General features: G+C 45.1%; 1 protein-coding gene across 2 annotated transcripts in view; it reads left to right on the plus strand.

Moving 5' to 3' along the window:
• The first annotated feature begins 4,298 nt into the window (after window positions 1-4,298).
• rhobtb4 (Rho related BTB domain containing 4) overlaps window positions 4,299-26,317 on the plus strand; it is a 48,449-nt gene continuing 26,430 nt past the window's right edge. Inside the window, exon 1 of one of the 2 annotated variants that reach the window (XM_066711934.1) lies at window positions 4,299-5,326. The gene's annotated coding sequence lies outside the window, so the exon portion shown is untranslated. Of the gene's footprint in view, window positions 5,327-23,349; window positions 23,862-26,317 lie in introns of those variants that run through there. The other variant, XM_066711935.1, reaches the window with a different exon arrangement.

Consider the following 26,317-nt stretch of genomic DNA (forward strand, 5'->3'; position numbering starts at 1 on the left):
TGTCCACCGTTTCTGTATTTACTGTACAGCAGATGGGCTGAGTCATCTTTTTTTTCCACAGCAAGTGCGTGCACATGGAATATCAGGCTGAACAACAGGTCGTCTGAATGAAGAGAGCAGTGTTGTCTGTGTACAGGTGTAGCAAGGAAATATGTGACTCAGAAATAAATGCTATAGAGAACCTTCATGTGCAGGGATGAAAGTAGACACGAGAGACTGAGGGGGCTTAAAACTCTCTCTCTCTCTCATACACACACACACATGTCAAGCAACCTACGCAGCACGTCTTTGGGATGTGGGAGGAAACCAGAACACCTGGTGAAAACTCAAGTGGCCAAAGAAGAAACTCCCCAGCCCAAAATGTTATCCTTCACTGTTCTTCCTTAGCTGTTACTCCATGTCAGGTCTCCATGACATTCTGGGGAATTCAGGAAGATATACACAGTCACTGCTGCTGGTTGCGTTTGGTTTGTTGTCGGTATTGTCAAACCTGTGGTTGTTGTTCTACCAACCTGAAAAAGAATTTGTGAGAAATAGCTCAGTCTTTCCTCTTGGCAGTCATCGGTTCGTATGCCACAAGGTATGAATGGAGAAAGAGAGAAAATGAAAGGAAGAGGGAAAAAAACAAACAACCAACAACATCCAGGCATCTTTAACGAGCTCGCTCAAGAATGTCAGGGCAACAACTGCACTCTTCCTGTTTCCATGGCTACCCCAAAGTGCTGCTAAAAAAGTGAAGCCGCTGGGAGTCAGTCTCACGCCAACCTGCCTTCTCCGCTCAGATCTATTAATAGCGCGCTAGGGCAGGCTGGGTTACCGTGGACGACACGCCTCGAGATCCAGCCCTGTTTCTGAGTGAGGTGGACAAGGTGTCAGTCACCTCTGGTGTGTGTGGCCTGCCATCTCTTCTCAGTGCTCTCCACACACAGACAGGAGAGATACACCTGGGCCACTAGCGTACTCCCTGGCTTACATAGCAACCCGGATTCAGAATTTCTGGTAGCGTGAAAGCACGTACACAGGTTGAAAGAGGGTTGACCTGGGTCAAGAGCAAACCATCTCAGAAGGTTGGGTCAACCAGCACTGACCCAGGTAGAGTGAGGCGAAAGGCAAGCACCAAAGCAGGTAACATGTACTTACGTAGATGATTGCAGATCTAACCTGCTTGTTAAATTTGTAGTGTGAAGGTACGTATGCAATCCCCTTGACACTGTGAATGTGACCTGGGCAGGCTTGAGCTGGGTAGAAGATGCATGTGTGCCAGGGTCTCTATTTACCTTGACTAGCACCCTGGAAAGTTTCTGATTTTTAACACACTGCCTAACACTGTGGTGCAAATAAGCGTCTGGCTATTTTGGAACCTTCCGCGTGTTCTGCAGTGCTTCCAGCTGGCAGATTTCACACAGAGCTATAAAAGGAGGGACAAATGCATTCTATTTTTTCTTTTATTCCTATTGAATAATGATGGTTTTGATCGCTGTGCAGGTGAAGTCTCTGGCAGGTCAGGTGTGCCGCTACACACTGTAGTATCAATACCCAAACTCCATTCCCCCTTCTGCTGTCTGTGAACATGTGTAGGAATTCAGAGGTCTATTAAGCTATTAATGAAAGGTCCTTGAGGTGATCCAGGGGTGGCCACTCTCACTTTTACAGGGCTGCAGTGAAAATAAGCGGCCTGTGTGTCCGAGTGTCTTGGGAGCAATTGGTCGAGGTCAATTGGCAGTGCCATAATGGCCCTTTGTAGGGGGGATCAGCACTGTGAATGGAAGGGCTTTTGGCCACAGAAGGAGGCCATTGTGGGCATGGATGGGGCTGTGGCTTGCGACACAGAGACTGCTGAGTGAAACCAACCACAGCTCTTTGCTGCTCAGGATTAGCCAGCCTCTTTCATGTGTTTTTTGCACAGCACAGCCACCCGCGCTTTGTCTAAATCAGCCTACGCAGGCCTTTTGGATCCCTCCCATCAGCACTTTCCCCCACGACGAGCGAGTGGCTCGGGGGCAGACTGTATTGAAGCCCCGAGTCCCTTTGTTCCGGCCACGCATCAATAGTGCTGGGTGGGAGCCAGGGCAAAAGCGCTGGGCAGGACACTTTAGGGTAAAGCTCCCATGCAGCCGCTAACAAAAGGCTAGAGTGCCAATCCGAATGCACACTGCAGCTGGTAGAGTTTACACAGTTGGCACCATTACCACTATTGTTCATGGCAAGTTGGCTATGCTGCTCAGTTCAAATGTAGTTTCTTCTGCAAGTGGTATCAGTGGAGTGGGTGGCTCTCACCCCCTTTGAATAAAAATGACACAGCGACACACCAGAAGAGGGGCAACCCATGATAATGGACGAATGGACATTGAGCCCACACTCTGATTCCATGACCCAATTTATCATATTTCCATGGTTACAATACCTGGCCTGTCATAAATTCCACCACACAAGGGTTGCGGTGAAATATTTGGTTCTCTCCCTGCCTCTCCCCTTCATATAGATGAGTTGGTATGTTGGGTTTCTGCTACTCCCTTGACCACACCTTGAATATGAATATGATATTAATAATAATTTCTTGCCTGTGCTGATTGACTGGTCTGGCCTGTAGGATTCCTGGGTCAGGTGGAGAAAATTGACTTGCGTTGACATTTAGCATGTCCCATTGTCACCAACTACCATAGTGTAGAAACACACAATACTGCCCGGCAGCAGTCACCTGAGCTGAGCCCCACCCTGCTGAAATGTAATAGCTGCCTAAGTCGCACGGATGGGGCTGCAAAGTGATGCAAACAGTCAGGCATATCAGAGAGACACCTACTGGGCCCTAGCCTTTCTTATTGCATGTAGTGGAGAGGTTGGAGTACATACTGCAGTGCGACCACAGAAATGGGTGGCAGACAAAAAGAAAACAACACGAGCACCCACACAGATTAAAACAGAGAGAGGTCTGTGGTGCGGTGAGGGCTTCGTGTAGGAACAAGACTTGCTGAGTTAATGTGCCTTTCAACACCTGAGGGACATGGTGAGTTAAGTCATTGCAAGTTAATGGGCAAGGGCTACGTGGCTGACTGGAAAACCACAACTTCAAACGATGATGTAACATCGCTTCTGCCTGCCTCCCAAAATGCATTCATTATTTAGCGGCTCTGCGTTACGCAAGCTGATTTAGGTAAGATCTAGGTTAGCAACAGCTGCTGTCTTTTTGACTCCAAAGATAAGCTGGAAGAAGATGTCAGACACACACATACAAATACACACAAAGGCATACACAAAGACAGGCCCACGCACACACATTTGCACAATATGCGCACACGAGCTAACGCACATTATACAGAAAATGTGGTTGGATAGAGTTGAAATGGCCTGCCCAATCTGAAAGGACTGAAAACAAATGGAGACATTTGTCCAAAATGGAAATCAGAACCACTTTGCGTTCTTGTTCAATTACTTCACCACCTCTGAAGTCTCTGTAGGAATGCTAATAACTTCTAACCTGGGAAAATGGGAGACTTTGAAAGGGGATTCTAGAATGAAACATCAAGGTTCTCATCTCCATTCCAGAGAGTGTGATCTGTGTAGCCCAGGATTAGGGTTAATGATTGGATTAGGGTTAGGTATGTTAATGTTTGGCCTGAAATTAACCTTTACCACAATTGTAACCCTATCTGTAACCTCAACCCTTATTCTAACCAACACTAATCCTTCAGATAACCCTAAACCTAATCTCAAACCTAATCCTAACCTTTATTTTAACATCTAATCTTAACACTAACCCTAAATCTAATAAAGGTAGATTTTAAAAATAATACAGCAGTGTAATTCCCTATCACTTGGTAATATATTATGAGGTTTTAGTTAGTAAAGGAGAGCATCAATGTGTACTAAATAAACTGGAATACTAACAAAACTGTCTTGTCTTTCTTGGCCGCTTTATTGCTGTCATGGCAAAAAGTATAACAGGTTTTGTTTTCTAGTTCCGAATAGAGCTCAGAAATATGTATTTAAGAATACAATTCAACCCTTAGAGGACACACAACTACTCAAGGCGCACCTGTGTTAGCTTAACTAAAGGGTCTGAACATCATTATCATTAAAGGACGTGTCCCTCCATCACCTGCGTGTATGCGGGACCCTGCGAGAAGAAGAGCGCCCCAGCTCCTGCCTCCCGTGTGTGTGGGTATGTAAGTGAGCAGGCGTGGCCGCCGCGGCACTTTATGAATGGATGGGTGTGGCCGGGGCCTGTGAGTGACGCAGAGGTGCGTGTCGTCACGACTCGTGTTGAGAGGCACGGCCGTGTGCACCGGGCTGAGGCTCGACGGGGCTGTGCGATCAGATACGACTGCACTGAGAGAGAGAGAGAGAGAGAGAGAGAGGAAAAAAGAAAAGCAAGGGGCTGAACTCCGAGTAACGGGCAAATCAGTGTGGCTACGGCAGCGTCTGTCTCTGCGCTTATTGCTTGACAGGAGAGCGCAATGAAACGCATGAATTAAACGCGCAGAAAAAAAGGGCTGGGTGAAACAAAGGATTGGCTTTCGAGATTTTTTTTTTCTTTCTCCCCTTTTTTGTTCCTAGATTTCCACAATCATATAGTTAAGTTCTATGTCTGGTCTGCAGCTCACAATGCAATGCGCTTGGACGCCAAGTAGTGCTTGTTGTAGGCGATCCACTTGAAACATTTACAATATTATGTCACCATTTGTTTGGACTGGAAACCAAAACAATGCAATGCATGTAGCGGAAGAGTCTACTACAAAACCCTGTAACAAAATACAGCACTTCACACCAAACAAGTGAACCCACAGGAGAGAAAAAAGCCTTTTTGTGAAGCACAGAGAGAAGGCAAACACGGGACTTTAAGATTGTGCTTGCACCCTCAGCCTGCAGGGAGTGGGAGAAAGAGACATCTGAGCGGCTGCTCCTTAATATTTGGAAAAAGGCGTGACGGCAACAACAAAAACTCGCATCAGCACCACCGGATCCACAGTGCTGTATAAAACGCCGTCTCCTCGCTTGCTTTTTTTCTTTGTGGGATTGCACTTGCAGCCTTAACTATTTAAAAAGATTTGGAGACCAGGATTTTCGGTCCCCACCAGAACCGACGCCAACATCCCGGGACCAGCTAGCGCACTGACCGAGAAGAGGCGGAGAAAGAAGAAAGCAAGCAACAGAAACGAGAGAATCGTTGTGGGTCGAGTTGCACCCGAACCGAGCTCGGGAAGAAACTCATCCTAGAAGAACCGTGTTGACCAGAAAGAAAACCCAGCATAAAGGAAAGACTGGGAACAACTGTCAAGTCGACAACGACCCCCACACACATATTCCCCGAAGTGAATGATCACTGAAGGTAAGACACATCTCATATTGCGTTTCCAAATCCCTTCCAGCGAGACCGTTGACCCGTTCTTGCTCAGGTGCAATACTATGTTTTTTCTCCTCTAGCTGTGTTCTCCCTAGTATTGTGACAACAAAGAGCATGCATCCGAAATTAGCTGCAGTGACAACACAATCTCTACACGTGCATTACATTACATAACACAAGAGTAAACCACCAGCTCATATTTACCATGCATACAAACCCGACCGCCGTGACAGTCATAGCTTATATAAAATACAAACACATCTACTGTATAATAATAAATAAATACACACACACAAAGACAACAAAGAAATGACTCTGACAGCAAAAGGACAATCATCCCCCAATAAGTTCGCCTATTGGGTTGCAAACAATAGATTCCAGAGTACCGTGTTGGGTGCAGTATAATACAGGCAGTACAGTGCAGTTGGTCGCAAGTCTTTGTCCCCAGAGTAGAGGCAGTGAGGCTCTATACTAACTTGCAATGGGAACCTCCTCCTGGTCCAAACCTCCTTCTGGCGACCCTGCATTAGAACTGGCTTCAGAACAGCTGGCTTGACCAATTACGGTCTGTATTATTATACCTGGAAAATGGCAACAGTGTTCCTTGCTGTATGCTCATGTTCACACCTCGTTACAATTATATAGTTCAAAGGAATACATACTAACAATACAATGGCTGCTAATAAATAACGACCCTTCCAGTTTGTGAAATATTACTGCTTTCTTTTTTTTTCTCTCTACACAATTTTCGGTAGCAGGAATTTCCTCTTTGTTGATGAGAAAGCAGAAAAAAGTGTGGAGTGTGGTGAATATCCCCCTTATTGAGTCTCTGCACAGTTAAGAGAGGGTCTCTGTTAGGGATGGGGGTTAGCTTTAGGGGTCCGTGTGTTACAGGGGAGAGGGGCAGGTATTGGTTGGAACTGGGGAGTGCTAGAGAGGGCAGAGGAGTCTGTGTGAAGTATGCTGTGGTTGAACTGTGTCCACCGCAGACACTCTGTGACTGGGCAGGAGTGGCACAGAGGTCAGTCTATTACGGGGAAGAGATGACTCCATATCACCTGGTCACATGCCCTGATAGTTAGTGTTTTTTGCTTTGTTTGTTTCCTGGTTTTAGACTGGATGCATAAAGATGGACAGTGTAGGAGATGTCACGCGTCAATAAACTTGAAGTGGAAACATTAAAATTGCATGAAGATAGGGTTACCTCCAGGGGGAAAACTTAAAATAAAAATGGTGAAAGTGACCAGTCCCCAGTGGCAGGGCTATGACCAGGGTCTCAGTACTGTCTCAGTACCACTGTCCAGTGATTGAAAGGGGAGAGAAAAATGTGCAGTGATCTGGCTGGGACTTGCTGCGGTCCAGGGGTTGGTCTCTGGAAGCAGGAGAGAGACTCTAGTCTGTACAATCTCTAAGGATGTTTCAATGGAGCAGGGGAGGTCTCTTGCAGTCAGTCTGTCATAGCATGAACCATAATGTTCTCAACTAAGAAACAAACAAACAGTGTATTGAGAATACATTTTAGTCATCTGCAATCAGGAAGAGAAAAAGCTGCAGAGATGCAAGCCTTACGCCAGGCAGTTTGAGTTCCTGTCTTTATTAGTTTAAGCCAATTCACTTTGAAACATTATACTTGCTCTCTATGTGATTAAAAAATATATTTACATCAATTTGCCCACCTCAATTAAAAATTGCAGTGATTGCACTCAGGATATCCTGTCTACTTTATTTTAATGATTCATTTTTTGATGTGCTGTTTGTATCAGTGTAGCAGAATGGGTTGAAATATTGAAAAAAAACCGTTAATACTCAGCTGCATCACTGTTTGTTGTATGAGCAATTTCAATTAATAATACAGAAACCCCAGCCATCACAAGGGCGGAAAAACTGTGAAGAATAGGCTACTGATGTATTGTACCTTTTCTCAGGGTCTACAGACCATTGATTAGAAATATGAGAGTGCTAATAAAGCAGACTTATTATCAATTGATGTAGAATTACTTTCCAACATCGTTTACTTAAAGCATTTAAGGTGATAACTAGGTAAGGTTACTCTTAACTAGATGGCAGTGGACAAAATACAATGTTTCTACAGCTCTTGAAAGCCCAAATTTCAAAATTTAAAATGTCTGCACTACGGGGTAAGATGTATAAATCTTTGCACGTTACAAATGCATCCAAGTGTACCATTAAATGGCTCCTGAAATCTGCCAACACACGGTGTCCGACTGGAAAATCAAAAGCGTAGTTTAGGATGTGTTGAAGGCTCACATTAGATTTGTTTCCCTTCAAGTTTCTACCAAACGAGTGTGAGAAATACGGCTGCCACGGCCAAGCTAGTGAGAGAGGGAGAGAGTTGCTAGCTGCTCTGCACTGTAGTCGCTTCTGAATCTGTAGTTTTATCAGCCGTGGAATTTGAACCATTCTGCTCTGTGGGTGAAGCCAGACCCATGGAATTTGTTGTTCGCTGATGGAGCCGGGATTGTGTTGGCAACTGTGTGTTTCCAGTGCTGCTGTGAACCAAACATTCCAGCCTGTTAGAGAGTTTAAGCGCCTGCCAGCTCCACACAGCTGGAAGCTATATAAGAAACCCTGTCTTTGTATTGAGCAATATCTCCCCCTCCGTCCTGTGGAAACCTCTCATATACAGGACACTAGGCCGGGGGGTGGATACTGGGGCTGGAGGCTGCATTTGCTGAGCCTTTCTGTATTTCAAGTGCATTCTAGGGGAGGAAATCTAAACTGCATGACTGTAAATCGAGCCTTTTTCCAAACCCCATGATATTTGTATATATAGTCTAAAAGATTCTTAAATGGATTTGTTGTGTTTTTTTGGTTTGTTTTTGTTGTCGTTGACGTTTCTTTCTCGTCTCTTGCGGTTGTTCGGTGGTGAATCCGTTTGCACGAGGCTGTGCGAGTTGAGGTTGCGACCGGACAGCAGCTGGCTGGAAAGGAAGAGGGTAGATCCTGTGGAAGAATCATGAAAGGGGAAGGGAGGGAGATGGGATAAACTCTGTTTAGAAAATCTCTGTCAAGAAAATGGGAAAAGGAAGGCCCTGGGAATAGCAGCTGGGGAGCATGCAAGTCCTGCTAGTGCCAAGACTTCTCACATCAGTGCCTTGTGCAACTCTTGCACATCCCACGTGTGCACAGAGATGTGACACTTTAATGCATGTTTCTACAATCAGGAGTCAAAGACTTGGAATCCCAGGGGCACTTCCAAGCAATGTTCACAAGTGGGTGTTGCAGCTAATGGTTTCTTGTAACATTTTCTAGCATTTTTCTCCAATCTGATTTAAGCAAGATCATATTTGTTTTGCTTTGCTTAAAGGACCCATGGTGCTTTTGACCCCCTTAGCACTTTAGTGGACTGTGAATGAAGAATCAAAGAGCTTGTACCAAGAAGTAATGCTAAACCTACAATAGTAGCGCCTATAGAGACCAAACGAGTAACCAGTGTACATGGAAAACCGTAAGGGCGAATATGCTCATTTTATCTGGGTTCCCCTTATCTGAACCACAACCCTTCTGGTATATCAAGGTAATGCACAGTATAAAAATGAAAGACCTCTTCATGAGCTACTTGGTCATGGTGGCCATCGTTTAATCAGCTTCTATTGCCTTTATAAAGTCCTCACTATCCAAAACATTTCTGTTTCTCAAACCAAACTGGATTTTGGCCGATTCCAAGTTGGGACCCCCTTGTTAAAAACAGTCGCCATGATTTCAGTAGAAAATCGAGCTTCTTCCATGGAGCCGGGTCTGGTTGTGATGGTACAGTTCTATCCGGAACAATCCAAAATAAAAATGTCTTGATGTGAGTGTCGGCATATGGCTGAGAGCCAGCACCAAAAGAAAGACCTAGGACCTGATGTGCAAATGGTAAACGTACTCGCATAAAGGAATGAGAGTATATGTGCTTCATTGGGTTGCATGATGAAATGCTCAACAATGTGCTGTCATTTCACTTCAGTTTAATTACCTTCCGTTGATTGGTTGGTTATTGGTTTAGTGTGGCAAGAAGTGCTATAGTGTTCCAGTACCATGCAGGGACATTGCTCTCCAGCTAGCACGAGTGTGTTGGTCTGTGCCAGTGATGAGCGTGGTGAGAGCTGCGCCGATAGAGGGGTGTTGTACAGGGAGCGAGACCAGGACCTGCTGTGATTAGAGCTCTGGGCTATTCCTGCCCTGGCTGCAGCTCTTTCTGTGTCTCCTTCTCCTCTCTCTCTCTCTCTCTTGCAGTCCATCTCAGTATTTTTATCTTTGTTCTGAGTCAATTCAATTTCAACTGGTTGTATTATTTTAATTACAAGTTGCCTCTAGACCCAAGGTTCTCAACCCTGCTCCTGAGGGACTTCTGTATCTTCTGGTCTTCATTCCAACCACACTCCTAATTGCTTAGAATTATTTAGCCCTTAATTGAACTGTTTTCTGAAGCTTTTTCAAAAAATCTTTTCTCTGCCCTCGGTCTTTGGTTGCAGAAGTGTTGCACCGTAGGTGTGTTGTTGCCAAGGCACTGAGTAAACAGAATCGTATTCTGACTGTCTTCAGCTTGTTCAATAAATTGTTGCTTTCTTAAACCTCTTAACAGGTTACCTATTAATGAGGCACAGACACATCTGTGGCGATGATATTGTATCAAGCACTCCTACAAAAAGCATGGTTAATTATTTATTCATTCAAATGGTTAAATTCCAGCCATTCTAATCGCTTGTCTAAATGAGAGGAGTTCTGAAACATAGCCCTTGTTACAGGGTAGTGGTAGTGGTCTAAGATATTATGAGCAAACATGAGTTTTAATAAAGTTGGAATAAGAACTATAAGGTGCAGGATCAGTGTTGAGGACCACTTCTCTAGGCTAAGGAACTGTTGCCCTGGCATTTCAGTGTGTTGTTTGAGCAGGATAACAGAAGGTGAACCTCTGTTTCAACCTTTTCCAGCTCACAGTGGCGGCACAGTCAATTCTTTCTGGCACGGCACATTTTTCTTTGTGCCAGCCAGTCTCAATGGCCAAGCTGCGGTCATTAGAGTTGGTCTTTGTTTTGTGTGTGTTACCCTGACAAAATGTCCTGTCAGGGTAAAGCTGGTCTTTAGGTTTGCTCATGTTTGTTTCAGAGTTTTTGTTCTTATTTTTTGTTTTTGTTACTTTTATCAACTTCTTTTTCTGCTGTTGTTGGTTTTGCTCGGGTCCTCGTATCATCCTGCTCTCCCTGCCTCACTCTCTCTGTGTGCGGGTGTCCTTCTCCAATCACTGTCTCACCTCCTGTGTCTCTGTCCAACCCTTCTTTCTTCTCATCGTGTGTCTGTCTCCCTCGGACAGTGTTTTCTTTCTGGTCTGTGTGTCTATTTGTTTTTGTTTTCCTCTCTCTCTCTCTATGTTGGTCTGCTCACAGGCAGCCGGCCCCGCTGTGCGTATTGGAAAGCCAGTTCCAGTGGAGTTGAAGTGTTATGCAATCTGTGTCAAACTCCTCCACTGAGATAAGGACACGGGCCTTCTGGGATAAAGGTCTTCAACACAGAACAGCACTTTTGGATTTAAGCCACCTAATCAATTATTTAGGCAGTTTGACCCACCATGCTGAGTTTGCATTAAATCCTCTTTAGTGGTTCTTGTCCAGTTTTCATGTAAAGGTGATTGGCACTTTCACCCAACATTAAGCATCTCCATTCTTCACATGCTACAGTCTTGCAACATTTTAGTTGTGATATTCAGTAGTGATAGCACTCTGTAAGGTATTGTGTTGTAATTCTGTAGTGTGTATCACTGATCAATGAGATCTATAGTCTGCAATATTATAGATCACGGCACTACTGAGTTACAATTACTTGGCAAAAAATTAAACCCAATACCAGTACTGACTTACAAATACAGAATATTATAGTTAGGTCATTAGACAATGTCCTACAGATTTATTCATACCCCTAAATAAATAGAAACAAAAAACAGCATAAACAAATATCTATGGATTGGAAAATGTGTCCAGCTGGAAAAGTCTAAAATCTTATACTGTAATCTGATTAGCATCGCACAGAGCAAAGTCATTTGTCATAAATAATTCATTGCATTCCAGAAAACAGGAGGGTCACATTTATTCACACCCTTGTAGTGAGTACTTTGCAAATCCTCTTGTGGCTGGATTACACTGACAAGATGGCTGCTGTAGTGTTCTTTGAGGTTCTGGCACTTTCTGATGGGGGATTTTTACAGTTCCTTACGGCACATTTGCTCTAGGCCTTTCAGACCCTTTGGTCTCCATTTGTGAGCTGCCTTCTTGAGCAGTGGCACCCCAGAATTGTTTCTTAGGGGTGGCCAGATGGGGCCACTGAAAGTCTTGGGGTGGCACCAGCGGGGTTTCTAGAATATTTCAGCTAACTTGGGTGTGGGGTGGAGGGGGATTGGGTGCTGGCGGTATTTCGTTCTTGCTAGCGGGGAGCCGCAGACAGCATTCGTTGGGGTGGCCTCTGGGGGCACCCCTGTTCTTGAGTACGAACCACTAATGTTTTATTGGATTCAGATATAGATTGAGATGGTCAGGTGAGAACGTGTATATTGTGTAGTTGACCATTTCCTTGTAGATTTGGATGTATGCTTCGGATCAAGGGCGTTGCAAGGGGGTAGGAAATCCAGGCAATTGCCTGGGGCCCCAGACTGGGGGGGGGGGCCCAAATGGGAAAACTACCCTCCACCGTCCGCTGTCCCCCCCAGCTCTCATGGGAGAAAGCTCCGTCTCAGCCCCCCCCCCCTCCCCCCTCCCGTTTCCCCCCGGCTCTCACGGGAGAAAATTGTCATGCCGGAATGTCCATTTTCATCCAAGTTTGTCCTTCTTGGCAGAGGGAACCAGTATTTTGGCCAAAACGTCCTAGTATATGTCGGAGTTCATGATTCTTAACAATGGCATTTGCCTGCAGTCTTTGGAGACCATAACTATGATGATGCATGCAACCACAAAATGCCTTCTATGTATTACCCCCTTTTATACCCCAGGAAAATGGGAAACCTTTGCAGACCTCTATATAGTTCCAGAGGCTTCCATTGAACTTCCAAAGAGTAGAATGTTGTTGTTGTGGTGGTATTGTTGGATTTTATTTAATTGAATACTTTTCTGGAATTAAATTATCTATGACAAATTTGACTTTGCTAATAAGATTACAATATAACTTTTTAAGACTTATTTCAGCAGCTTATCCAATCTGTACAGTTTTTTTTGTTCCTGTTTATTCAAGGATATGAATAGATCTAGAGGGCACTGCAAATATTGAACTGCAATTTCATTACAGTACATGTCACAGTCATTTATTGACCACTATCACTGCTTAATTACTACTACAATCAAGGCCATTATAGATCTCTGGCACAATGGAATGGGAACTTTAATGGGGCAGGCCTACATTGTCCAGCAATATCACCTTCAATCCATGAGTACAGCACATTACATAATACAGCACGATCATTATTCAGATTAGGAGGTATAATATAAGCTGCTGTAATAACTGAAATGAAAAGTACTTTAAACCTTTGTTGTTTCTTACAAATGTAGTTTTTATTTGATTTTTACAATCCACTCCCAAAATATACATTTGTAAACTGTCCAAATGTAGTAATATATAACACTGCACTATATAATTTGTGATGTCATACTTTGTCACCCCCATCATTTCTGTTGCTCTTCTCCCATTTAAATTCTGTCACCTTCCGCTGTGCAAGATTTAATTAGGACTATTGCACTGTTGCATCAGAAACTCTTTCCATGGTTATGGGATGATGCAATTACATGCAGAGTGTTACATCAACAGTTTTCTGTACAGTGGTATTCTAAAAGAAGTATACAATTTCCAAAACACACTGTGATCTTTCTGACACACAAATTTCAAGGGAAACTGTAAATCACAAAGTTTGTGTTGGTTTGGTAACCCTTGAAACTATTTGTGCATCAAAAAAATATGTAGTTTGATGTAACTCCATTTTCCTTACATTTTCTGCACATATTTTAGACCGTGTGATGTAAGTGAGGTATGTGAAGGTCTGTTGAGACCTTGTTAATTTAAGTTGGGAATGTTCTGGCACAAGCAGACACGGAATATAAACGACCATTGTTCTGTTGTTGATCTGAGTGATCATTTAATGTAGATTAACTCAATAATGAACTAAGCATTCGGCCTCTGTCTGTGATTAAGGCTACAAGAATAATACAGCATCTGATGCCTTTAATCAAGACCGTAAATTGAAAACAAGGCCCCTGATCCCTGGGCTTGAGGCGTGGACTATTCTTAGTGTAGAAACTATGGCACCAGAAATGCTATGTGAATTGGTGTGTAGACCTTAGCATTTCAGTGTTCTATATGATAATTAACATGGTTCTTCATTATTAGGGTACCACCCAACAGGGATGTATCTGGGTGCAGCAATTATAATAAGATCAAATTAAATCATATACATTTTTTATATACAATCTGAGAAACGTACTAGTCACAAATGTTTTTATATCAATGTCACCCCAGGCAGTGACGAGATCAGAAAGACAACACAGCATAAGGACTGATGATGTAAATACAATAAAGGACAGTTATGTATGTTGCTTACATTGTATGTGTGTAATTAACAAATTAAATAAAACATTGAATAAACTGTGACGTACAAAATGCAGTTCAGTATTTTCTCCTAATCAACGTAAACATTGTTCCAGACTGTATAGGAGGCTGGTCCGGGGTTAACCAGCTATTCAGATGTGAAGCTTTAGTTAGTATTGGTTTGTGGACTCTTTAATTGAGACTGGCCTGTGTTACACACTATAGAGCTATGGAGGTGATGAAGGAAGGCAAACTGCACCAAGCGTTTGTTTCTCAGCTCCCCCCAATTCCTTTAATAAGATCCTGCACAGCTTAAACCAGTCAGCGTGGGTTTAATTAAATTAGAATTAAGACTCTCCATTAGTGAAGTGTGTGCATGGCATTCTGTACAGCCCACCCCCTAACCAGCTGTGTGAGAGAGAGAGAGAGAGAGAGAGAGAAAGAGAGAGAGAGAGAGAGCGCAGACGGCAAGAAAAATTAGAAGGTAAATTCGAGAGAGGTGGCATCCTATCCGTGTGTCGTAAACATTCAGCTTAGCCTTTGACCACAAATGTCCCTCTCGGTCCAAGCCAGGAACTCTATGTAAATCCGCTTCCTGTTTAGCTTTAGTCTAACCACAGAAGTCAAAAGAAAAGACATACTCCCTATCCTACCATCCCTATGCCACAAGCTCATACCCTAGTAGGAGAGGAGAAGAATTTAAAGCAAGAAAAATGAAAAAGAAACCACAGTGAAACTCCTGACACCTTGTAGCTAATAAAAGCACACCCAGAGAGCAGATCATGCTGAATGAATTGGCTAATCACACACTTGGAAAGTTTGACAGTTGTCAGCATTAGCCAACTAGGTGTCACCTCGGAGTCTAGAAATGTCTTTGGACTCCATAATGCTTTGATCTTAACGCTCGGGGGAAACCTATTCCAAGCCCGGAGTGCTTTGCCTAAAATTCCATGCTTTTATGCCCAGAGGTGTGGGTGGGTGTGGTGCTACGTGCAGTAGGTTGCAATACACACTAAACCACACCAAGTGGGATCAGTGTTGTGCAAGGGCTGAGGTATGCCACTGTAATTGTTTTAGAGAGATAGTGTACGGGAAGGAGTTGTTTAGCAAATGCCTTCATATTGAGAAACTAATACTTAGGGTGAGTCACCAGTCTATAGTGCACGTACACCTTGGCAGCTCCAAAAATAAAGCTTTTATTGTTATTATTAGATTTGGTTTCTGCTTTGGGGAGCAGCTCCATTGTTATGGTTTCTTGGGTTTTGGCACACCTATATGATACCAGGTGGCAAGAATGCATACAATCACAATTTCACCTTTTAATGACACCAGAAAGTTCACTTTTTCTAGTATACAATACAATACAATATGATAGAATATGTTTTGCTCTTCTATGATAATCAGTGGTCAATCCATCAGAGAGACTGAGTTGGACAGTGGAATCTGACAAGTAAAAGTTTGTGTAACCTTGCATTGTCCATGAACCTTCATTCGAAGTTGACATTGAACTTGTGAAAGGCTAACTGAGCCAGGCAGAAGAGGCTGTGGAAAGCTTTGTTTGCTCTCTGCTTTCCGCTATCTGCAGCTATTGTGGTGAGGTGGTGAGCACGCCAACTGCAGGGACCCGAGGTGTCATGGAAAAGCAAAGATCACTTGTCCGGCACAGGCTTGCTGTGCACGGAAATAACTGGACACTATTGATTTTTCCATTGTATTGAGGATCTAATTTTAATCGTGCAGCCAACCATCCTTCAGAGGCTATGAGGGAGGTGTATGTGACATTGCTGCCACTGCAGGACACCACAAACCGAAACACACACAAACAGCCAAACACACACATGTACTAATATACACCCATTTATGATTTTGTTATACTTTGTTATACCATACTGGCTGGTGGACACAGCTAGTATCCTAAAGTGCCCCCCCTATTGTGGCTGTCAGAGTGGACTGGCTGGTCTCTGTGCCAACCTTGCCTTCCAGGCTGAAGTCCAGATCTGTTTGCCTTGGCGTCTGCTTGTTTGATCAGACTGCTGCAACTCTGCTCGGTTTGTCCGTCAGCCCCGAGCTGCCTGTAGGCGAGAGACACAGAGGCCAAGGCTCCCCCGGCCTGACATCCTGTTTCAAGCACAGTGCAAGGCCCGGTCACTGAGCCCGGAGTGCTTTCAGACAGAGCTTTACCCTCCACATTACTCAGTGTTGAAAAGTGAGCTGAGCTTCTATATGCCTACCGAATCTTGTCCTAACTTGTATTGTGCCTTATCAAAGCACCTCACAAATAAAGGCTTTAAAAACAATATGTTTGCCTCATCACTCCTAATTCAATTCCTGTCTGTTATCCCAGCTCTGTCCAGCTCTGCCAGAGGAGAGAATGACACCAGCGAGTCAATTTGGAAAAGTGGAACAGCTCCTTTGATGGGCATTAATGGTTTTGTTCCAGGAGTAATGGTGTGGCCTGGAGGGCTCGGGAGAGTGACAGACTATTAGGCTCTGTGCTGACTGATTCATGCCAAGCCACGATCTCTCTCCGCATTAAAGAGCTGGATGCACCCGGCTGGCAGACAAACGGGTACGAGGCGGGCAGATCAATCCTGTGCTCTTCACGGCCAGGACTCGGTCTTTGTGCCTTGGTGCCTGTGGGGACCAGTGACTGCAATGCTGCCCCAGGTAAACTCCGCCTCATAAATCCTCGTCCTCTTTTATACCTGCGTGAAGCCTTGGGAAGCTCGCAGGCTCTGCGCTGTAAACCGAATATTCCGGTACTTAGCTCAGCAATCGACCAGCGCTGTTTAGTAATTAAGTCTCCATAAACCTGCCTGAGTGAAATGGTAATGAGATTAGCTGTTGCATTTTAAAAAGGGTCTGCAGCCAGTGGGTGGCCCGGGCTCTGTTTTGAAGACAGCTGTTGTAGAGTGGATCGGGATGGTGCAGTCCTGAAACAAATCCTGAATCGTTTCTTAGTCTGGGCTCCTCCTGCTCTCCGAGGACGCATCCCCGGTGGGAACACGCTTGCCCAGGTCATTGCCGACACCTCACCTGAAGCAAGCGGTTCCAGATTGTCCTGATAACCCACACACACCGGGACACATGAGATGGATGTGGTGGTATATTGATAGGGGAGCCAGGTTCTTCCTCATTCGACCCTGGTCCAACAAAAACAGTGTCCTCTCTTGTGCATGTGATTTGTCAAAAGCTGAGGGGTGATATTTCTGACAGTGAGGTTGGCAGAATAATATTAATAGTGATAATCTTCTTTGCTGAGTCTTCGCACTGAGGTGTATAATGGCAGACGCAGCTGCCTGGCAGAGCTCACACATGGCTCTTCAATAGTGGCTCTATTTCCCCTCCAGAAGAGAGAGAAAGGGAGTGAGAGAGACCGAGAGGAGCTGCATTACTGTAAATGGGCAGCAGCAATGCTAACATGGCTGTGTAAGAATGGGCGAGGGTATGTGTTGCCAATCCAGCGGGGTCTTGTGATCGCAGCACAATAAACCAGCCTGTTTCCCATCACTGTGATGGAGCGCAGCTGTCCGCGAGTCCCCCATGGATCCTGGCTGCAGTCGGCTCCTCATTGTTTCGCCCAGCCTGCCGCCCCATGCCTCTGGCGAGAGCCGAGCGACAGCGGGGGGCCGGGGCAGCGTCCTCTCTGATTGGCCTGGCTATCGATTATTTGCTCGGGAGCATTGAGCAGAGAAATGGAGGGAGTCTTGCTTACACGGCCGAAGCAACAAGGGGATGTCTGACATTGTCTTTTTTTTCTTTCACCACTGATCGTTGCTTTCAATGTGCTGAGATACTGAGAATACTTCTTCCCACTCAGCCTTGAGCTCTCCAAGCTTCTCCAAAGGCCCGTGGGCGGTGATTAGGTTCTTGGAAGCAGTGAGGTCGGGCTCCAGGGGGAGACCTAGGCAGACAAAAGCATCCAGGAACAGATCCAAGATAAAATGATCTGTGTGACATTGTACCATACATTGCACAAGCTGTGTAAGGGGAGTCTTTGTTTTTAAATGCAAAGCCTTGTGGATTTTCAGGCCCTCCAATGGTACATTACTCTTATTATTATTATTCCTTCTGATCCCCAAAATGAAACGTATATGTAATTTCTACCGGTGTCCTGCAGGGGGCTCTTCCTCTGTCTCCCCTGCCTGCACTTTGCTTCTTCCTGTACTCTCTAGAAATTCAGTTTTGCAAGAATCCTTCACCTGACCCGTGTGCACTGTTGTCACACACCCTGTACATACACACACACCGAGTCCTGGTTTTTAGATCTCTCGGCTCGTCTGCTCAGATCCCTGCAGCCCCCGAGTGCATTGCAAACCGACCTTCCTGATGATGTGGGTTTGCATTGCAGTATTGTAATGGCAGACAAGTGGCTTCTCGGGCTCTGTGAACAATGCAGATGTCCAACCAGGTGGGAAGGGGGAGAAACAAATTACAGGGTGACTCTTCATATGCATGTCCTCCTATTCCTGGGCTTTCCAAGTACCAGGGCGGGATTGAACCTGCTGTTTGGAATTGGTTCCACGGTGGCACATTGTGAGCAGGAGAATCTCTCAGAGTAAACTACAGTATGGCTCTGTTAGATTGTATGTCATTATTCTCTTTTTTAGATCAAAATTTCAGGGAGGAAGAAACTTTTCAGCTGACCTACATGTGTCGGAATTTAGAGCGCAGCCTGGCGCAGACGCAGCCAAGTGAATTCCTCAGAATTGGAGTGTCTCGGCGGGGAGAGGGAGTTCTGCCTTGCAACGTGGTGACGTCGAATGGGCACGGTGTTCTCACTGGAGAAGAGGAGCTGCACAGCTGGAGCAGAGCTGCACCTGCATCAGGGGGCCACGCAGACCCAGGGCTCTGGCAGCGAGCGGCTCTGAGATTGCTGAGTGGCAGCAGCAGACTGAGCCCCTTTGTTCTGAGGCTTTACCCCCAGGCCAGGGATTTAGCCACTGGCCTGGGCCAGAGGAGCCCCTGCCTGGCACCGCGCCTGCTCCTCTGCTCAATTTAGCAGCTACAAGCTAATTTTAAGGCTGGCCTCCCCATGCTGTTTGAGTAGAGCTGCCATGAGCCCCAAACCACGTGGCTGGGTGCTGTGTGGACAGCAAGGCCGGGCTGTGTGGCAGTCTGTGACACCATAAACATCAGGCTGAGAAGTGCCCGCTTCAGGGCCAGGGCTGATGTTAGCTCAGGATACTGGGAACAGCTGGCTGTCCACTCTTGGCACTGTGTGCCGTATTGCAAAGTATTGCACCATGACGCTTGCTATATTTATATGACTTACAGTTACAAGGTTTCCTTGTTCTCTCTGCATAATACATTGCATTTTGAGAGGTAGGTGTCAACCAAATGAAAATAAATAATAATTTTAATATCAATAATTATAATTTATTCCTTTGATCAAGGCCTTACACAGGGCAACATAGATATACACACATTGAGTGCTCTGTGCAAACTCTTACCCTTCCAGTCTTCAGCATCCACAGGCTCTTGTGGTTAGCATTGCAGCCCGAGCTCTTATTTCAATTATGTGACAAATTGGTCAAAATGACCCACAGAGCACAACTCTCATCTTGGAGAGCCACGGTGAGAAGCCTTGGAACCGGGGAAGAGCAGGCTCCGGTTAATTGAATAACTGGTGTAATTAGATAGATAAAGACTCCTATGGAAAACTCCTCATAAGACCTTAATTTGCATAAAAACAAATCCAATAGCTGGAATAACATCTACAGTAAGGGAAAATGCTGCTGATTTTGTACGTTTGCCCACTGACAAAGAAATGATTAGTCTATAATTTTAATGGTAGGTGTATTTTAACAGTGAGATACAAAATAACAGCAGAAAAATCCAGAAAAACACATTTCAAAAAAGTTATACATTGATTTTTATGTTAATGAGGGAAATAAGTATTTGATCCCCTATCAATCAGCAAGATTTCTGGTTCCCAGGTGTCTTTTATACAGGCAACGAGCTGAGATTAGGAGCACTCTCTTAAAGGACACCTGTCCACAGAAGCAATCAATCAGATTCCAAACTCTCCACCATGGCCAAGACCAAAGAGCTGTCCAAGGATGTCAGGGACAAGATTGTAGACCTACACAAGGCTGGAATGGGCTACAAGACCATCGCCAAGCAGCTTGGTGAGAAGGTGACAACAGTTGGAGCGATTATTCGCAAATGGAAGAAACACAAAATAACTGTCAATCTCCCTCGGTCTGGGGCTCCATGTAAGATTTCACCCCGTGGAGTTTCAATGATCATGAGAACGGTGAGGAATCAACCCAGAACTACACAGAAGGATCTTGTTAATGATCTCAAGGCAGCTGGGACCATAGTCACCAAGAAAACAATTGGTAACACACTGCGCCGTGAAGGACTGAAATCCTGCAGCGCCCGCAAGGCCCCCTGCTCAAGAAAGCACATGTACAGGCCCGTCTGAAGTTTGCCAATGAACATCTGAATGATTCAGAGGAGAACTGGGTGAAAGTGTTGTGGTCAGATGAGACCAAAATCAAGCTCTTTGGCATCAACTCAACTCGCCGTGTTTGGAGGAGGAGGAATGACCCCAAGAACACCATCCCCACCGTCAAACATGGAGGTGGAAACATTATGCTTTGGGGGTGTTTTTCTGCTAAGGGGACAGGACAACTGCACCGCATCAAAGGGACGATGGACGGGGCCATGTACCGTCAAATCTTTGGTGAGAACCTCCTTCCCTCAGCCAGGGCATTGAAAATGGGTCGTGGATGGGTATTCCAGCATGACAATGACCCAAAACTCACAGCCAAGGCAACAAAGGAGTGGCTCAAGAAGAAGCACATTAAGGTCCTGGAGTGGCCTAGCCAGTCTCCAGACCTTAATCCCATAGAAAATCTGAGGAGTGGGACAAAATCCCTCCTGAGATGTGTGCAAACCTGGTGGCCAACTACAAGAAACGTCTGACCTCTGTGATTGCCAACAAGGGTTTTGCCACCAAGTACTAAGTCGAAGGGGTCAAATACTTATTTCCCTCATTAATATGCAAATCAATTTATAACTTTTTTTGAAATGTGTTTTTCTGGATTTTTTTGTTGTTATTCTGTCTCTCACTGTTAAAATACACCTACCATTAAAATTATAGACTGATCATTTCTTTGTCAGTGGGCAAACATACAAAATCAGCAGGGGATCAAATACTTTTTTCCCCCCACTGTATAATATATATCCTGATGCTGGCAAGGTTACAGATCACATCAAAGAACACATTCCCACAGCTGAAGTACTGTGAGAAAACTGGGGGAGGCACCGCTGTCTTTGGAGGGGCTCATTTTCATAAAAAGGGCTTCTGTGGCAGAATGTCTCATTTATTGAGGCAAGTGTTGCCTAGGCTAGTTCTTGGAGTGTGATGGGTCTGAGCTCATAGCCTTGGAGTGACTCCAAAAGGCACGTACTTCCCATCCCTCACCTCTGCCTGGAGCCCTCTGTCTCCCCGCGCGGTGCCATTCAGCCTGAATCTATTCGATCCGAGCCAGAGGGCCCAAGTGCACAGTGTTCTCAGGCCCGGCTCACCAGAGACTCATATTGACATTCCTGTCCTGCTCAGGGCGGGCAGCACAAGGGCACTGGAGAGGCACTGTATTGATGAATTGTGGGAAAACAAGGCCTGTTTCCCTCTGGGCTGTGATGCAGTGCAGCTGCACTCAGGCAGAGTGACTGGTTGGCCACCTCTGTGGGCAAACAACCACCCAATCCGTTAAAATGCCTGAATAAATGTAGGATTCTTTAATTGTTTTTTTTAATTTCATTTGAATGGTTGCAGTAATTTAGAAGTGGATTTGCACAACAGTGTTGTATTGCACTGTGGAAATACTGTTTATAACTAGAACTCGATTACATCCTCACCATCCCTGCATGGTGCTAAAAAATATCATTTTCTTTTTTTTTTCTTTTCATTGAACCTGAAAAAAATCAAGACTACAGGGGTGCAACAAAACTAATGGAATTTAAATTATTTATTTATTAGTATGATGATTTATGATTACTACCAATACTACACTGTTATAGTGCAGTTTACTGAATGTGTCCTTAGTATAGACAGTAAAAAACAACAACTTGAGATTAACTCCCACTCAGACCCTTCCAGACACAATTCTCTTAGCTTGGATCATTACAATACTACCATTTACATGAGCTAGATGGAGCCAGTTGCTGCCTTTTCCTCTGTAACTTCTCTTGGGTTTTTCTAAAACTCAAGAAGAGTGAAGGATATTGTCCTTGACCACTTTCTCTTTCTACATCACTTGCTGCCTTTAAGCTTCTGACCTGTGGTGTGTCCGCATGAACACAACACACAAAGGAGCGCATGCAGGGCACAGAACAGAGGCCTCTAGGTGCTTGGTCAGGAGACCGCCTTCAGGAACAAACCATCAGGCAGAGACATCGGCTCCAGTGCCAATGGAGAGAGCCACATGAAAGATCCCTGACAAATCCCTTGCACAACAGGAAAACGAACTTTTCCTTCCTGCAAGAGGTCTAAAATGAAAGAAGGCAAACTTCCACCTGGTAGACCAATGGCACATTCTTCTAATACTTATTTTGTTCCTGCTGCTAGACTTGCATTCCAGGAATGCCTGTTATTAGTGCAACGGATTTATTGGGGATTGATCAAATATTATGGCAGGTTAAATAGTGGAATGGATGCCAGGCTCCAGTCAGCAGACAAGATAAGAGGGGAAATCAGTATTATCTACATAAAAATAACTGAGGTATGCTAGAGGTGGCAGACTGAGCCTGGGCCATCCACATTCACAACCCATGCAATCGTATGAAAAAGCAGGTTTGAAGACCTTCTACCTACTTCATATAGACGGTAACCTTAGGGGCCGCTGAATGGGGCCCCAGTATTTCTGTCCTTTAGTGCTGTTGCTCTCGCTGAGTCTGGATTCAGTACAGCAAGGGAAACAGCTGGATTGTAAATTTGCCTCCTCAGATGCGTGTGTTTTGGTGATGGTTAGAGCAAATTAGCCCCATTTAAAATTGTTTTGCAAGGTATGTTAAATGAGGCAGTGCTCCCAAGACTGTATCTGCATTGAATGGAAAAAAGAAAAAGAATATGGCAATTACACAGAAAAGTGAGTTAAGCCAGTGAGGCGTATATAGAAAAATATGCAGAGATTTAACAGAGGCCAACTGAAATTAACCAGATTTGTCCAGATTTGTATGTATTTTTTATGTGGTGATCTTAATCATCATGCAGTCTCTCCTCTGAGGTCAGGGCTCAGCTTGGATGATGTCTTCCATTGCTCTTTAATCAAGAAGACAGAGGCAAAAAACTTTCTACTGTCTATTCGACTAATCTCCGTCAATCTACATTTCATGTACATCTGTTACAACAATCCTTAACGTTAACAACTGATTGTACTGTAGTGGGGTCGTTGTTGTTGCATCGCTGCGCATGGGAGACTGTGGGTTAAGAGGGGCGTATTTTTAACAGAGGGGGTGTGGCTTCGAGCGGGACCGAGTCCACTGATTGGCTTCTCGTATAGTTTCTCTCGGCGGAATTGGAGGGGGCGGGACGCTGACGCAGGCCGCTGTGTGGTTCGTGCAGGTTGGGAATCAGCTGGAAAAATAAAAACACAGAGCCGGGCTGCAGCGGGCGGGAGAAGCGCTCGGTGGAAGAGGGAAGAGACGGGAGCCGCTCCGGTTAGGGTGGAAACCAAGACGAGAGCCGCGGAGCATCAGTGCCACCCGTGGGAAGTGCAGACGCGCTCAGGGAGTCGACTGTCACCCCCAGCCGTTTGACATCGTACCGCGGGCGCCAGCGAAGTGATGCTGCCTTTGTGACAGCTGTCGTGCAGCCGGGCTTCGGCGACACAACTTTCCCAGTAGCCCCTCCGCAGCTTTTGTCCTCGCCTCTTCTCTGCCTGCCTGCCTGCCTGCCGGGCGGGCGGAGTGGCATGTGGGTCAGTCCTGCAGCTGTCGGAAGGTAGGAAGACATGTGACTCCCCGCACGGGCTGACGTGTGTAGAGCGTGCTCCGGTCAGAGGCATGTGCTTCGTGTGTTGACCCCCCCCGCCGTGTTGTCCTGCACCTCTTCTGTAGCCAGGGCACATGCACACAGTTTGATGCTCTGGCGTTCTTGGTAACGGCGATGACACAGTGGTGTGATTACAAAACTATGCATACTGGCTTAGAAAGCTGAGCTACTTAATTCATTAACCGGGGACTTTTTTTATTTTGCTTGTTTCGTTTTTAGTTTCTGGAAATTTTGGAAAGGTCTTATTTCAGGGAAAGTCCCCATTTCATCTGTGTGATAGGTCCCCCCTTCAGTTGCCGTTTCTTAAGATCTGAAAAGCTTTGTTGTGTTGCTGAATTTTGTTCCCAGTCTTTGCAAATGCATGCTTTTTAGTATGAACCTCACAGGATGGCTGGAAGCTCTCCAGGATTGCGGTTGGGCAGCACTGCATTAGGTGGAGAAGTTGAAAGTATTGCACCTGCTGTGAGGACAACTGTTCATGTAATGATATTTAAAAGCGCTGTATAATATCTTCCACGGATTTCTTTGAATGCAATCTGAAAGCTTGCCATTCTTTTTTGCAGTCAAGCATGAAGCATATGTTTGCTCAGTGTTTCTGGCTGGTTTGCTTCTGCAGCTGTACACTAGTCACAGTGAGCACAGCAGTATTGTCCAAGGTGCAGCTTCCTCTGTGGTGTAGGAGTAGATCAGAAACTGCCTCATAACTCTCCTACATAAAATAAGCCTCTATGTGCTTTTCAGGCTGCTTTTAATCCACAAAAGACGCTTAACACTAAGTAACCACCCATCAAACAAAACCCCACTTTAAGGCGCATGGCCCAAAACCACAAATTCTTAACCTGCCATTCAGTCTGTCAGTCGGTGACAAAACCATATAAAGCCGTATTGCATAAACAATGTCTTGAATGTCTTTTCACAAAATCTGGAAAAAAATAAAAGCTGCACAAACATCTCGAGTGCCGGAAATTTTAGGATTCTATTTTCAAGCTGAGAAAAAGGGAGGAAATTGTTCTGGTATTCCCAGAGGGGAAAAAAAAGAGTCCAAAAGCAGGGAGAAGCACACATTCTTTCAGTTGTTTATCAAGTTAAGGGTCAGCCTCAGTCACAGGCTTCAGCATGAATGCACAGAGATAAGAGGTACTGCTGCACCCCACCGGACCCCCAGTGTGCAAACAGGAGGGCTTTACACTCCCCTTCTTGTCCCCGTCTCTCACCTGCAGGCCTTGGGTCATGTTCAGTTCAGAAAAGCATGTTGGTCTGACTTCAGCACATTCATCCTCAAAACACTCGCATCCCCCTGTGTGTGGTGAGATGCCAGGGGTTGTCATGTAGCAACAAGTTGTAACCCAAATCTGGAGTCTGTGTTGGTGTCTTCTCTGGCTTCTTAAGCATGCAAAAAGAGAATAAACCAGTCTGGCTTGTTTGGCTCCTGGTATTGATCCCTGAACTGTAGAAGGCTGTTTCTCATCCTAGTTCCAAGGAGTTGACTTATCTTCAGTTGCTTTGCAGATGAGCACATTTGAGTCTGCCAAGAAACTGCATTGCATTCTGGGTGTAGATCTTCCATTTGCACCGTTAGATTGACTTATTTGCTTATTTCAGCTTATTTGCATATTGGGTTTGTTGCTCTGCTGGTAGGGCTGCGAGGATCAGGCGCTTGGAGGTGTGCCCGAGACGCCAGACTGCATAAACATCTTTTCTGTATGGCCAAATGTTTGTGAAGTATATACAAATATTTATCCAGGAAGGACTGAAGAGTGTATTTAAGTAGCCGCTGTATTGTTAAGCAATTTTCTGCGGATACGAGAGGATGTGTAGTAAGGAATACTACAGCTCAGGCAATGAGATGACAAGTGAGTGGACCAGGCAGGCCAGACCAGCCCCAACTCACCACAACCCCAGCCTGTATCTCTTACTGTAATATTTTCTGTTTCCTGATTGATGATTTCACATCATCTGCACTGCAGTTGGTTCTGTATTGCACTGGACGATTGGTAGTGTACGACTACTATGCTCTCTTTTTTTGCAGAAAGGAACATGTAAGCAGAGACCATAGGGCTAGATTGCAATTCATGCTACTCTGCATCGCGGTAGATTAGTGTCACCCAGTTTCTGCTTTTCGTGTCTGTCCAGTGTTCCTGCTAGCACCCAAATCAGAAACGACTTCAGTCGTGGTCAGTGAGGGACCTGAGAGAAGGTGTGCGGAGGTGTGCTTTAGCCACCCAGTGAGTTACACCCCTTGACTATTAGTTCCTTGCTCGGCAGACTCTTAACCACACTGGCCTACAGCTTGGCAATGGCAGTGTGTTTTTCCAGTCTTCTGCTTGCCTGACTAAAGCTGTTTCTCACTGTGTTTTTAAATTGCCATCCTCTCTGCCTTAAGAGCTCCCTTACAGATTGAGTGT

Source organism: Amia ocellicauda, chromosome 8 (assembly GCF_036373705.1).
Source record: "Amia ocellicauda isolate fAmiCal2 chromosome 8, fAmiCal2.hap1, whole genome shotgun sequence".
Taxonomy (NCBI): Eukaryota; Metazoa; Chordata; class Actinopteri; order Amiiformes; family Amiidae; genus Amia; species Amia ocellicauda.